Source organism: Triticum aestivum, chromosome 6D, assembly GCF_018294505.1.
Source record: "Triticum aestivum cultivar Chinese Spring chromosome 6D, IWGSC CS RefSeq v2.1, whole genome shotgun sequence".
Taxonomy (NCBI): Eukaryota; Viridiplantae; Streptophyta; class Magnoliopsida; order Poales; family Poaceae; genus Triticum; species Triticum aestivum.
The window spans coordinates 82748071-82760761 of NC_057811.1; positions in this window are offsets into that span (position 1 = coordinate 82748071).

Consider the following 12691-nt stretch of genomic DNA (forward strand, 5'->3'; position numbering starts at 1 on the left):
CGACGGCGTAATGACAGTGATGATGAAGCTACCGGGGCAGGGCTTCGCCTAAGCACTACGACGATGTGACCGAGGTCTGTCATTGAAAAACTCTTATTCAAGTATCCTTTTATGCTATCCAGAAATTCTATATCATTTCCAATCAACAATATTTCATCCACATATAATATTAGAAATGCTTCACAGCTCCCACTCACTTTCTTGTAAATACATGCTTCTCCAAAAGTCTGTATAAAACCATATTCTTTGATCACACTATCAAAACGTTTATTCCAACTCCGAGATGCTTGCACCAGTCCATAAATGGATCGCTGGAGCTTGCACACTTTGTTAGCATCCTTTGGATCGATAAACCTTCAGGTTGCATCATATACAACTCTTCTTCCAGAAATCCATTCAGGAATGCAGTCTTTACATCCATTTGCCAAATTTCATAATCATAAAATGCAGCAATTGCTAACATGATTCAGACGGACTTAAGCATCGCTACGGGTGAGAAGGTCTCATCGTAGTCAACTCCTTGAACTTGTCGAAAACCTTTTGCAACAAGTCGAGCTTTGTAGACAGTAACATTACCGTCAGCGTCAGTCTTCTTCTTGAAGATCCATTTATTCTCGATGGCTTGCCGATCATCAGGCAAGTCAACCAAAGTCCACACTTTGTTCTCATACATGGATCCCATCTCAGATTTCATGGTCTCAAGCCATTTTGTGGAATCTGGGCTCATCATCGCTTCCTTATAGTTCGTAGGTTCGTCATGGTCAAGTAACATGACCTCCAGAACAGGATTATCGTACCACTCTCGTGCGGATCTTACTCTGGTTGACCTACGAGGTTCGGTAGTAACTTGATCTGAAGTTACATGATCATCATCATTAGCTTCCTCACTAATTGGTTTAGGAGTCACAGGAATAGATTTCTGTGATGAACTACTTTCCAATAAGGGAGCAGGTACAGTTACCTCATAAAGTTCTACTTTCCTCCCACTCACTTCTTTCGAGAGAAACTCCTTCTCTAGAAAGGATCCATTCTTAGCAACGAATGTCTTGCCTTCGGATCTGTGATAGAAGGTGTACCCAACAGTCTCCTTTGGGTATCCTATGAAGACACATTTCTCCGATTTGGGTTCGAGCTTATCATGTTGAAGCTTTTTCACATAAGCATCGCAGCCCCAAACTTTAAGAAACGACAACTTTGGTTTCTTGCCAAACCATAGTTCATAAGGCGTCGTCTCAGCGGATTTAGATGGTGCCCTATTTAACGTGAATGCAGCTGTCTCTAAAGCATAACCCCAAAACGATAGCGGTAAATCAGTAAGAGACATCATAGATCGCACCATATCTAGTAAAGTACGATTACGACGTTCAGACACACCATTACGTTGTGGTGTTCCGGGTGGCGTGAGTTGCGAAACTATTCCGCATTGTTTCAAATGAAGACCAAACTCGTAACTCAAATATTCTCCCCCACGATCAGATCATAGAAACTTTATTTTCTTGTTACGATGATTTTCCACTTCACTCTGAAATTCTTTGAACTTTTCAAATGTTTCAGACTTATGTTTCATTAAGTAGATATACCCATATCTGCTCAAATCATCTGTGAAGGTGAGAAAACAACGATACCCGCCGCGAGCCTCAACATTCATCGGACCACATACATCAGTATGTATGATTTCAAACAAATCTATTGCTCACTCCATTGTTCCGGAGAACGGAGTTTTAGTCATCTTGCCCATGAGGCATGGTTCGCAAGTACCAAGTGATTTATAATCAAGTGATTCCAAAAGTCCATCAGAATGGAGTTTCTTCATGCGCTTTACACCAATATGACCTAAATGGTAGTGCCACAAATAAGTTGCACTATCATTATCAACTCTGCATCTTTTGGCTTCAATATTATGAACATGTGTGTCACTACTATCAAGATTCAACATGAATAGACCACTCTTCAAGGGTGCATGACCATAAAAGATATTACTCATATAAATAGAACAACCATTATTCTCTGATTTAAATGAATAACCATCTCGCATCAAACAAGATCCAGATATAATGTTCATGCTCAACGCTGGCACCAAATAACAATTATTCAGGTCTAAAACTAATCCCGAAGGTAGATTTAGAGGTAGCATGCCGACTGCGATCACATCGACTTTGGAACCATTTCCCACGCGCATCGTCACCTCGTCCTTAGCCAATCTTCGCTTAATCCGTAGTCCCTGTTTCGAGTTGCAAATATTAGCAACAGAACCAGTATCAAATACCCAGGTGCTACTGCGAGCATTAGTAAGGTACACATCAATAACATGTATATCACATATACCTTTGTTCACCTTGCCACCCTTCTTATCCGCCAAATACTTGGGGCAGTTCCGCTTCCAGTGACCAGTCCCTTTGCAGTAGAAGCACTCAGTCTCAGGCTTAGGTCCAGACTTGGGCTTCTTCACTTGAGCAGCAACTGGCTTGCCGTTCTTCTTGAAGTTCCCCTTCTTCCCTTTACCCTTTTTCTTGAAACTGGTGGTCTTGTTGACCATCAACACTTGATGCTCCTTCTTGATTTCTACCTCTGCAGCCTTTAGCATTGCGAAGAGCTCGGGAATTGTCTTATCCATCCCTTGCATATTATAGTTCATCACGAAGCTCTTGTAGCTTGGTGGCAATGATTGAAGAATTCTGTCAATGACACTATCATCAGGAAGATTAACTCCTAGTTGAATCAAGTGATTATTATACCCAGACATTTTGAGTATATGTTCACTGACAGAACTATTCTCCTCCATCTTGCAGCTGTAGAACTTATTGGAGACTTCATATCTCTCAATCCGGGCATTTGCAAATATTAACTTCAACTCCTGGAACATCTCATATGCTCCATGATGTTCAAAACGTCGTTGAAGTCCCGGTTTAAGCCGTAAAGCATGGCACACTGAACTATCGAGTAGTCATCAGCTTTGCTCTGCCAGACGTTCATAACATCTGGCGTTGCTCCTGCAGCGGGTTTGGCACCTAGCGGTGCTTCCAGGACGTAATTCTTCTGTGCAGCAATGAGGATAATCCTCAAGTTATGGACCCAGTTTGTGTAGTTGCTACCATCATCTTTCAACTTAGCTTTCTCTAGGAACGCATTAAAATTCAACGGAACAACAGCACGGGCCATCTATCTACAACAACATAGACATGCAAAATACTATCAGGTACTAAGTTCATGATAAATTAAAGTTCAATTAATCAAATTACTTAAGAACTCCCACTTAGATAGACATCCCTCTAATCATCTAAGTGATCACGTGATCCATATCAACTAAACCATGTCCGATCATCACGTGAGATGGAGTAGTTTTCAATGGTGAACATCACTATGTTGATCATATCTACTATATGATTCACGCTCGACCTTTCGGTCTCAGTGTTCTGAGGCCATATCTGCATATGCTAGGCTCGTCAAGTTTAACCTGAGTATTCTGCATGTGAAATACTGGCTTGCACCCGTTGTATGTGAACGTAGAGCTTATCACACCCGATCATCACGTGGTGTCTCGGCACGATGAACTTTTGCAACGGTGCATACTCAGGGAGAACACTTGTACCTTGAAATTTAGTGAGAGATCATCTTATAATGCTATCGTCGATCTAAGCAAAATAAGATGCATAAAGGATAAACATCACATGCAATCAATATAAGTGATATGATATGGCCATCATCAGCTTATTCCTTTGATCTCCATCTCCAAAGCACCGTCATGATCACCATCGTCACCGGCGCGACACCTTGATCTCCATCGTAGCATCGTTGTCGTCTCGCCTACTATTGCTTCTACGACTATCGCTACCGCTTAGTGATAAAGTAAAGCAATTACATGGCGATTGCATTTCATATAATAAAGCGACAACCATATGGGTCCTGCCAGTTGCCGATAACTCTGTTACAAAACATGATCATCTCATACAATAAAATTTAGCATCATGTCTTGACCATATCACATCACAACATGCCCTGCAAAAACAAGTTAGACGTCCTCTACTTTGTTGTTGCAAGTTTTACGTGGCTGCTACGGGCTTAGCAAGAACCGTTCTTACCTACGCATCAAAACCACAACGATATTTCGTCAAGTATGTGCTGTTTTAACCTTCAACAAGGACCGGACGTAGCCACACTCGATTCAACTAAAGTTGGAGAAACTGACACCCGCCAGCCACCTGTGTGCGAAGCACGTCGGTAGAACCAGTCTCGCGTAAGCATACGCGTAATGTCGGCCCGGGCCGCTTCATCCAACAATACCACCGAATCAAAGCATGACATGCTGGTAAGCAGTATGATTAGTATCGCCCACAACTCACTTATGTTCTACTCCTGCATATAACATCTACGCATAAACCTGGCTTGGATGCCACTGTTGGGGAACATAGTAATTTCAAAAAAAAAATCCTACGCACACGCAAGATCATGGTGATGCATAGCAACGAGAGGGGAGAGTGTCGTCCACGTACCCTCGTAGACCGTAAGCGGAAGCGTTATGAGAACGCGGTTGATGTAGTCGTACGTCTTCACGATCCGACCGATCTAAGTACCGAACGCACGACACCTCCGAGTTCAGCACACATTCAGCTCGGTGACGTCCCACGACCTCCAATCCAGCAGAGCTTCGCGGGAGAGTTCCGTCAACACGACGGCGTGATGACGGTGATGATGTTGCTACCGACGCAGGGCTTCGCCTAAGCACCGCTACGATATGACCGAGGTGGATTATGGTGGAGGGGGGCACCGCACACGGCTAAGAGATCAATGATCAACTTGTGTGTCTATGGGGTGCCCCCTTCCCCCGTATATAAAGGAGTGGAGGAGGGGAGAGGGCCGGCCTCCTAGGCGCGCCCCAAGGGGAGTCCTACTCCCACCGGGAGTAGGATTCCCCCCTTCCCTAGTTGGACTAGGAGAGAAGGAAGGGGGAGAGAGGGAGGAAGGAAAGGGGGTGCTGCCCCCCTTCCTAGTCCAATTCGGACCAGAGGGGGAGGGGGCGCGCGGCCTGCCCTGGCTGCCCCTCTCTCTCTCCACTAAGGCCCAATAAGGTCCATATACCTCCCGGGGGGTTTCGATAACCTCCCGGTACTCTGGTATATGCCCGATCTCACCCGGAACCATTCCGATGTCCAAATATACTCATCCAATATATCGATCTTTATGTCTCGACCATTTCGAGACTCCTCGTCATGTCCGTGATCATATCCGGGACTCCTAACTACCTTCGGTACATCAAAACACATAAACTCATAATACCGATCGTTACCGAACGTTAAGCGTGCGGACCCTACGGGTTCGAGAACTATGTAGACATGACCGAGACTCATCTCCGGTCAATAACCAATAGCGGAACCTGGATGCTCATATTGGTTCCTACAAATTCTACGAAGATCTTTATCGGTCAAACCGCATAACAGCATACGTTGTTCCCTTTGTCAACGGTATGTTACTTGCCCGAGATTCGATCGTCGGTATCTCAATACCTAGTTCAATCTCGTTACCGGCAAGTCTCTTTACTCGTTCCGTAATGCATTATCCCGCAACTAACTCATTAGTTGCATTGCTTGCAAGGCTTATAGTGATGTGCATTACCGAGAGGGCCCAGAGATACCTCTCCGACAATCAGAGTGACAAATCCTAATCTCGATCTATGCCAACTCAACAAGTACCATCGGAGACACCTGTAGAGCACCTTTATAATCACCCAGTTACGTTGTGACGTTTGGTAGCACACAAAGTGTTCCTCCGGTATTCGGGAGTTGCATAATCTTATAGTCATAGGAACATGTATAAGTCATGAAGAAAGCAATAGCAATATACTAAACGATCAAGTGCTAAGCTAACGGAATGGGTCAAGTCAATCACATCATTCTCTAATGATGTGATCTCATTAATCAAATGACAACTCATGTCTATGGTTAGGAAACATAACCATCTTTGATTCAACGAGCTAGTCAAGTAGAGGCATACTAGTGACACTCTATTTGTCTATGTATTCACACATGTACTAAGTTTCCGGTTAATACAATTCTAGCATGAATAATAAACATATATCATGATATCAGGAAATATAAATAACAACTTTATTATTGCCTCTAGGGCATATTTCCTTCAGCTCGGATCCAGGGCGCACTTCAGCTCGCCCGGGTGCCCCGTGCCACCCTCACGCACGAGAAGGAGAGGCTCCTCCGCCACCGCCGTCAGCCGCCCGGGTTTAGCCCGGCTGCTTCCTCCAGCGGCGGCGGAGGGATGTGAGGGGGAGTAACCGGCGGCTAAGGTTGGGGCCCCTCGGCCGCCCGCGCGTGGGGCGACGTATGGGAGAGGAAGGGAGGAAGCGGCGGGCGGCAGCGCTGCTGCTAGGTTAGGTCGCGTAGGTTAGCGATGACTATGAAGATTTATCAGAACGACACCTAAGGAGAAACATGTGCATCTACATAATCTTCATGATTCTAAACAAGCCGCTAATAGGCCAATTTTCTACCCCTTACCACAATTAACTTACTATATTTGATTACAATACATGGATGTTCACTCAACTTGGGCGAAAAACTCAGTTTGGTCACTGGACTTAGAGTTACGTTGTTTACAATCACTAAGGTGGTTTTATTGAATAGAACTTGCTACTATTTGTTTTAAAGAAGAACTCCTCCAATGCCTATTATATGATAGGCACCATTGATATTTGAACCACTAAAATAAGTAATGCCCCCCATTGAAATGCACGGACAATTTAACAAGTAACTAAAAAAAGGCAAGACATAATCCAGGAGGCTATCTCATTTGCCCGCATGTTAACAAGGAACTGATTAATACATGAAGATATAATAGGTAAAAATTACTTCTAATACATTTTGATAAGGAAATGATAAATACATGAAGATATAATAGGCAAAAATTGATATAAAGTAGGAAATAATAAAATGACATTAAATCCATTCTCCGATCTCTATATAAAGACTAGCACACCCTATTCCGGCGACATCGTCGCTACAGAAGGACAACAACGATAAGAAGAAAAGGATTGCCAACATGACGAGCACCAAAGACAACACTCGCGTTTTGTGCTTGATGGCTCTCCTGGCCACGTCTACCACATTGAATTGTCTGGATTGCTTACCACATGTTTATACACACTACATACAAACTGAAACGAGTGAGCAAACATACTAAAATGCACCCATATACATTTAAATCAGAAAAAAGTCATCATAGAATGCTTTTACCACGCTTGCCTCATGGAGTATTTATTCTCTCTTTCATGTGCAAAATGAATTACTTTGTTCAATCTAAATTAATCAAAATTCTAGCTTTATCAAAAAAACTTTATCAAAATTCTAGCTTTGTCCTAGGTTAAATCTTTTCAATTTTGACCAAGTTCATAGAAAAATATGCTAATATTTATGACATCAAATATATACTATGGAGACATATTTTATGATGGAACTAATTTGATGTTGTAGATGTTGAAATTTTCTCTATAGACTTAGTCAAACTTAAAGAAGTTTGACTTAAGATAAAGTTGGAATTAGAACTATTTTCTGGAAGGAAGGAAGCACCCTAGTAACCGATTGCTATGCAATATAATGCACTAACGAGGTTATCGCTCCATTGTTCATAGGTACAACAGGTCTGGGTATAACAAGCACTTTTACGAAATTGTGTGTAGCCGCAAAAGGTTGTGCGCGCCCAATCCAACCTAGTGACAACGTTCTGTGCAAGGCTTATTGTGTAGGCCAAGGTTACAATAGGGATAAAAGCTATTGTTCACCTGATAGTGGCGGCATGTGCTGCTGCGAAAAGTAATGAATTACATGTATTGCCATGTGCTGGAAAGATATGGTGCACCGTTGAGAATATCTATCTATGCACATCGGAAATTACTTCACATGAAGAATAATCAATAGATGTAATATATGATTTATATCTTTTCGAAAACCTTCTTTCCTTAAGAAAAGAAAACATTTGATCGCCATGATGCACTATTAGTGATAGCAATGATACAATTCAGCAGAAGAAATTAGAAGTGGTGGTGGGATAATTCATCAATGCTCTTGAAACAAATAAGCATAAATCCTAATTTAATTACTTCCAGAGCAGTTCGTATATAGAAGACTAACATGGTAGTGAAAATAATGTTCTTATAGAATAAAAAAATACCAATAAAAAATTGTCTCCGTAAAACACTTCATTGGTAGAGGAGCAATAAACCACCCTCGCATGAAAGCCAACATGCTAGCTAGGTGAAAGCCAGCTTTCACAAGAGTGTTGGATCCTTAGGGAGTGTTTGCTTCTCAGGGCATCCCTCATTGGGATAGGGATAGTCATTTTTTTAGGGATGCCACACATTTGGAAGGGAGTGAGATGGCTAGGGATAACCCGATTAAAAAAGTTGGTCAAAAACTTGGCTGACGATAGCGACAAAAAATTGGAGGACGAGAGCAGCCATACGTGTGCCACCCTCTCGTTCCCAGCTGAAGCACGCCCCCCTCTACGTTTCATGTCCCCACACAAAAAGGGAACCTACCTCTATTATCCCCTCTCTTATAAGCCCTAGGGAGTGGCAACAACTGTTATTCTTGATAGGTGGGACTTTTGGAAATAATGAAAGAGAGAATTAAACTAAGTATACTTGGGGGTGTCGTTCGTGGTGAGCTTGGGGTGGATGTGATGCTTTGGTTGCTTGGCGGCGGTTGGTGGCGTGGTCGGAGTTCGTCTGGTGGCAGTGCGTTGGCGCTCTGCCGCCTATGTGCTCAACCTCGGAGTCCTTCTTCCACGGTGCATTATAGGATATGGCCATCTACAGAAGGTGGGAAATCCCTCACATAACATTGCCTCTCAAGACGCGACGTGTTGAGACAACTCAAACGTCCTACTTCCTGTCCCATAATTGCGGCGGCTAAAGGAAAGACATTATGGTCATGAGAACTGGACTGAAGGCAATAAGTTTTATGGACAACTGTGACTCCTAGAATAATTGTGTTCACCTCAAGATATCAACGACTGCCACTCGGAAGGTTTATTGGTTTGAACAACTATCTATCAACTTCATGTGTAGTCTAAAGATTTGAACGTCTCCAACTACGTACACCAATGGATCGAACTTCTCCCATCACTAACTTATCGCAAAGGTAAATAATCAACACGAAGAGACACATAAATAGACAACAGATATCAAATAACTGCTTACTAGCCGGTCGACCCACAACCAACAATTACTCAAATAACATCACATAATGGAGGTTCAAGAGTTATTATAACCCATCACAGAGACTGTGATGGGGAGGGGGGAGAAGGGGTGTTGATGGTGGTGATGGAGGCTACGTGGTGGATGATGATGGTGATGGTGCAGTGGCGGCGACCCATGGCCATACCCACCGGTGGCGCTCCTCCGGCGGGGACGGCTCCCTTCCGGTCTTCCTCCAAGGTTGCAACGATGGTGATGGAGGCTTGGCATCGCCCCCAAATGCGCTTGATGTGGACTATCTGATGAATGTGGAGATGTATTCATGGTTGAGGAATATGGTGACGGCTAGGGTCGGTGGTGTATATGTAATAGCTCTCCCATAACCTCCTCCGTTCAGGTAGCATCTCTCTTTTGATCCAAAGGCTCTAGGTGAGCCCAAACCTTTCCCAAAACATCCTCTAAAGGCCAAGGAATTCGTAGGAACAAACGGGGACGAAATCCGAAGAATCCCGTGTGAAAGGGAAACTTTTGGGCTTGTCTGGTACGGTGCGTATGAGACGCTGCCTTTGGCTCTGGACTACTCTAGTAAAACAACCACTATTTCTTGCTACCTCTTGAGCATTGCGTTGGTTTTTCCCTTGAAGAGGAAAGGGTGATGCAGCAAAGTAGCGTAAGTATTTCCCTCAGTTTTTGAGAACCAAGGTATCAATCCACTAGGAGGCCACGCCCAAGTCCCTCGCACCTACACAAACAAATAAAAACCTCACAACCAACACAATAAAGGGGTTGTCAATCCCTTCAGGGTCACTTACAAAAGTGAGATCTGATAGAAATGATAAGATAATATTTTTGGTATTTTTATAATAAAGATGCAAAGTAAAATAAAAGGCAATAGAAATAGCTAAGTGTTGGAAGATTAATGGATAATAGACTCGGGGGCCATATGTTTCACTAGTGGCTTCTCTCAAGAGCATAAGTATTACGGTGGGTGAAGAAATTACTGTTGAGCAATTGACAGAATTGAGCATAGTTATGAGAATATCTAGGTATGATCATGTATATAGGCATCACGTCCGTGACAAGTAGACCGACTCCTGCCAGCATCTACTACTATTACTCCACACATCGACCGCTATCCAGCATGCATCTAGAGTATTAAGTTCATAAGAACAGAGTAATGCTTTAAGTAAGATGACATGATGTAGAGGGATAAACTCATGCAATATGATATAAACCCCATCTTATTATCCTCGATGGCAACAATACAATACGTGCCTTGTGATACGTCTCCGTCGTATCTACTTTTCCAAACACTTTTGCCCTTGTTTTGGACTCTAACTTGCATGATTTGAATGGAACTAACCCGGACTGACGTTGTTTTCAGCAGAATTGCCATGGTGTTATTTATGTGCAGAAACAAAAGTTCTCGGAATGACCTGAAACTCCACGGAACTTATTTTTGGAAAATATTAAAAATATTGGCGAAAGAATCAAGGCCAGGGGGGCCACCACCTGTCCACGAGGGTGGGGGACGCGCTTGCCCCCCTAGGCGCGCCCCCTGCCTCGTGGGCCCCCTGGTGCTCCACCGACCTCAACTCCAACTCCATATATTCGTGTTTGGGGAGAAAAAAATGAGAGAAAAAGATTCATCACGTTTTACGATACGGAGCCGCCGCCAAGCCCTAAACTCTCTCGGGAGGGCTGATCTGGAGTCCGTTCGGGGCTCCGGAGAGGGGAATCCGTCGCCATCGTCATCATCAACCATCCTCCATCACCAATTTCATGATGCTCACCGCCGTGCGTGAGTAATTCCACCGTAGGCTTGCTGGACGGTGATGGGTTGGATGAGATTTATCATGTAATCGAGTTAGTTTTGTTAGGGTTTGATCCCTAGTATCCACTATGTTCTGAGATTGATGTTGTTATGACTTTGCTATGCTTAATGCTTGTCACTAGGGCCCGAGTGCCATGATTTCAGATCTGAACCTATTATGTTTTCATGAATATATGTGTGTTCTTGATCCTATCTTGCAAGTCTATAGTCACCTACTATGTGTTATGATCCGGCAACCCCGAAGTGACAATAATCGGGACCACTCCCGGTGATGACCATAGTTTGAGGAGTTCATGTATTCACTATGTGTTAATGCTTTGGTCCGGTACTCTATTAAAAGGAGGCCTTAATATCCCTTAGTTTCTGCTAGGACCTCGCTGCCACGGGAGGGTAGGACAAAAGATGTCATGCAAGTTCTTTTCCATAAGCACGTATGACTATATTTGGAATACATGCCTACATTACATTGATGAATTGGAGCTAGTGCTGTGTCACCCTATGTTATGGTTGTTACATGATGAACCACATCCGGCATAATTCTCCATCACCGATCCAATGCCTACGAGCTTTTCACATATTGTTCTTCGCTTATTTACTTTTCCGTTGCTACTGTTACAATCACTACAAAACCCAAAAATATTACTTTTGCCACCGTTACCGTTACTCCCATATTACTTTGCTACTAAATACTTTGCTGCAAATACTAAGTTATCCAGGTGTTGTTGAATTGACAACTCAACTACTAATACTTGAGAATATTCTTTGGCTCCCCTTGTGTCGAATCAATAAATTTGGGTTGAATACTCTACCCTCGAAAACTGTTGCGATCCCCTATACTTGTGGGTTATCAAGACTATTTTCTGGCGCCGTTGCCGGGGAGCGTAGCTCTATTCTTTGAGTCACTTGGGATTTATATCTGTTGGTCACTATGAAGAACTTGAAAGATGAGAAAACTAAAATTTATCCCTCAACTACGAGGGGAGGTAAGGAACTGCCATCTAGCTCTGCACTTGATTCACCTTCTGTTTTGAGTAAGCTTTCGACACCTAAACCTGCTTCTGCTATTAATTCTGATATGTCGCATGTTATTGATGATGCCACTTCTGCTATGCATGATACTTATGATGAATCTACTTCTATGCTTGATACTATGGTGCCACTTGGTGAATTTCTTGATGAACAACTTGCTAGGGCTAGAGAGAATGAAATTATTGAAACTGATAATATTGATGATAGTGATGATGAAGGCTCTCCCAATAAATATGAATTACCTGTTGTGCCTGAGGGCTATGTTATGGATGAAGAAACTAAAAGAGACTTTCTTGCTTGCAATGATAGAAGTGATCTTAAGAAATTATTAGCTAAGCTTAAACAAAAAACTCTGAATGCTAGAATGAAGTATGATCCTGCTTATGCTACTTCACCTATCTTTGTTACTGATAAGGATTATGAATTCTCTGTTGATCCTGATATAATTACTTTGGTTGAGTCTGATCCTTTTTATGGCTATGAATCTGAAACTGTTGTTGCACATCTTACTAAATTAAATGATATAGCCACCCTGTTCACTAATGATGAGAGAACTCGCTACTTTTATATCCTTAAAATATTTCCGTTCTCATTAAAGGGTGATGCTAAGATATGGTTTAATTCTC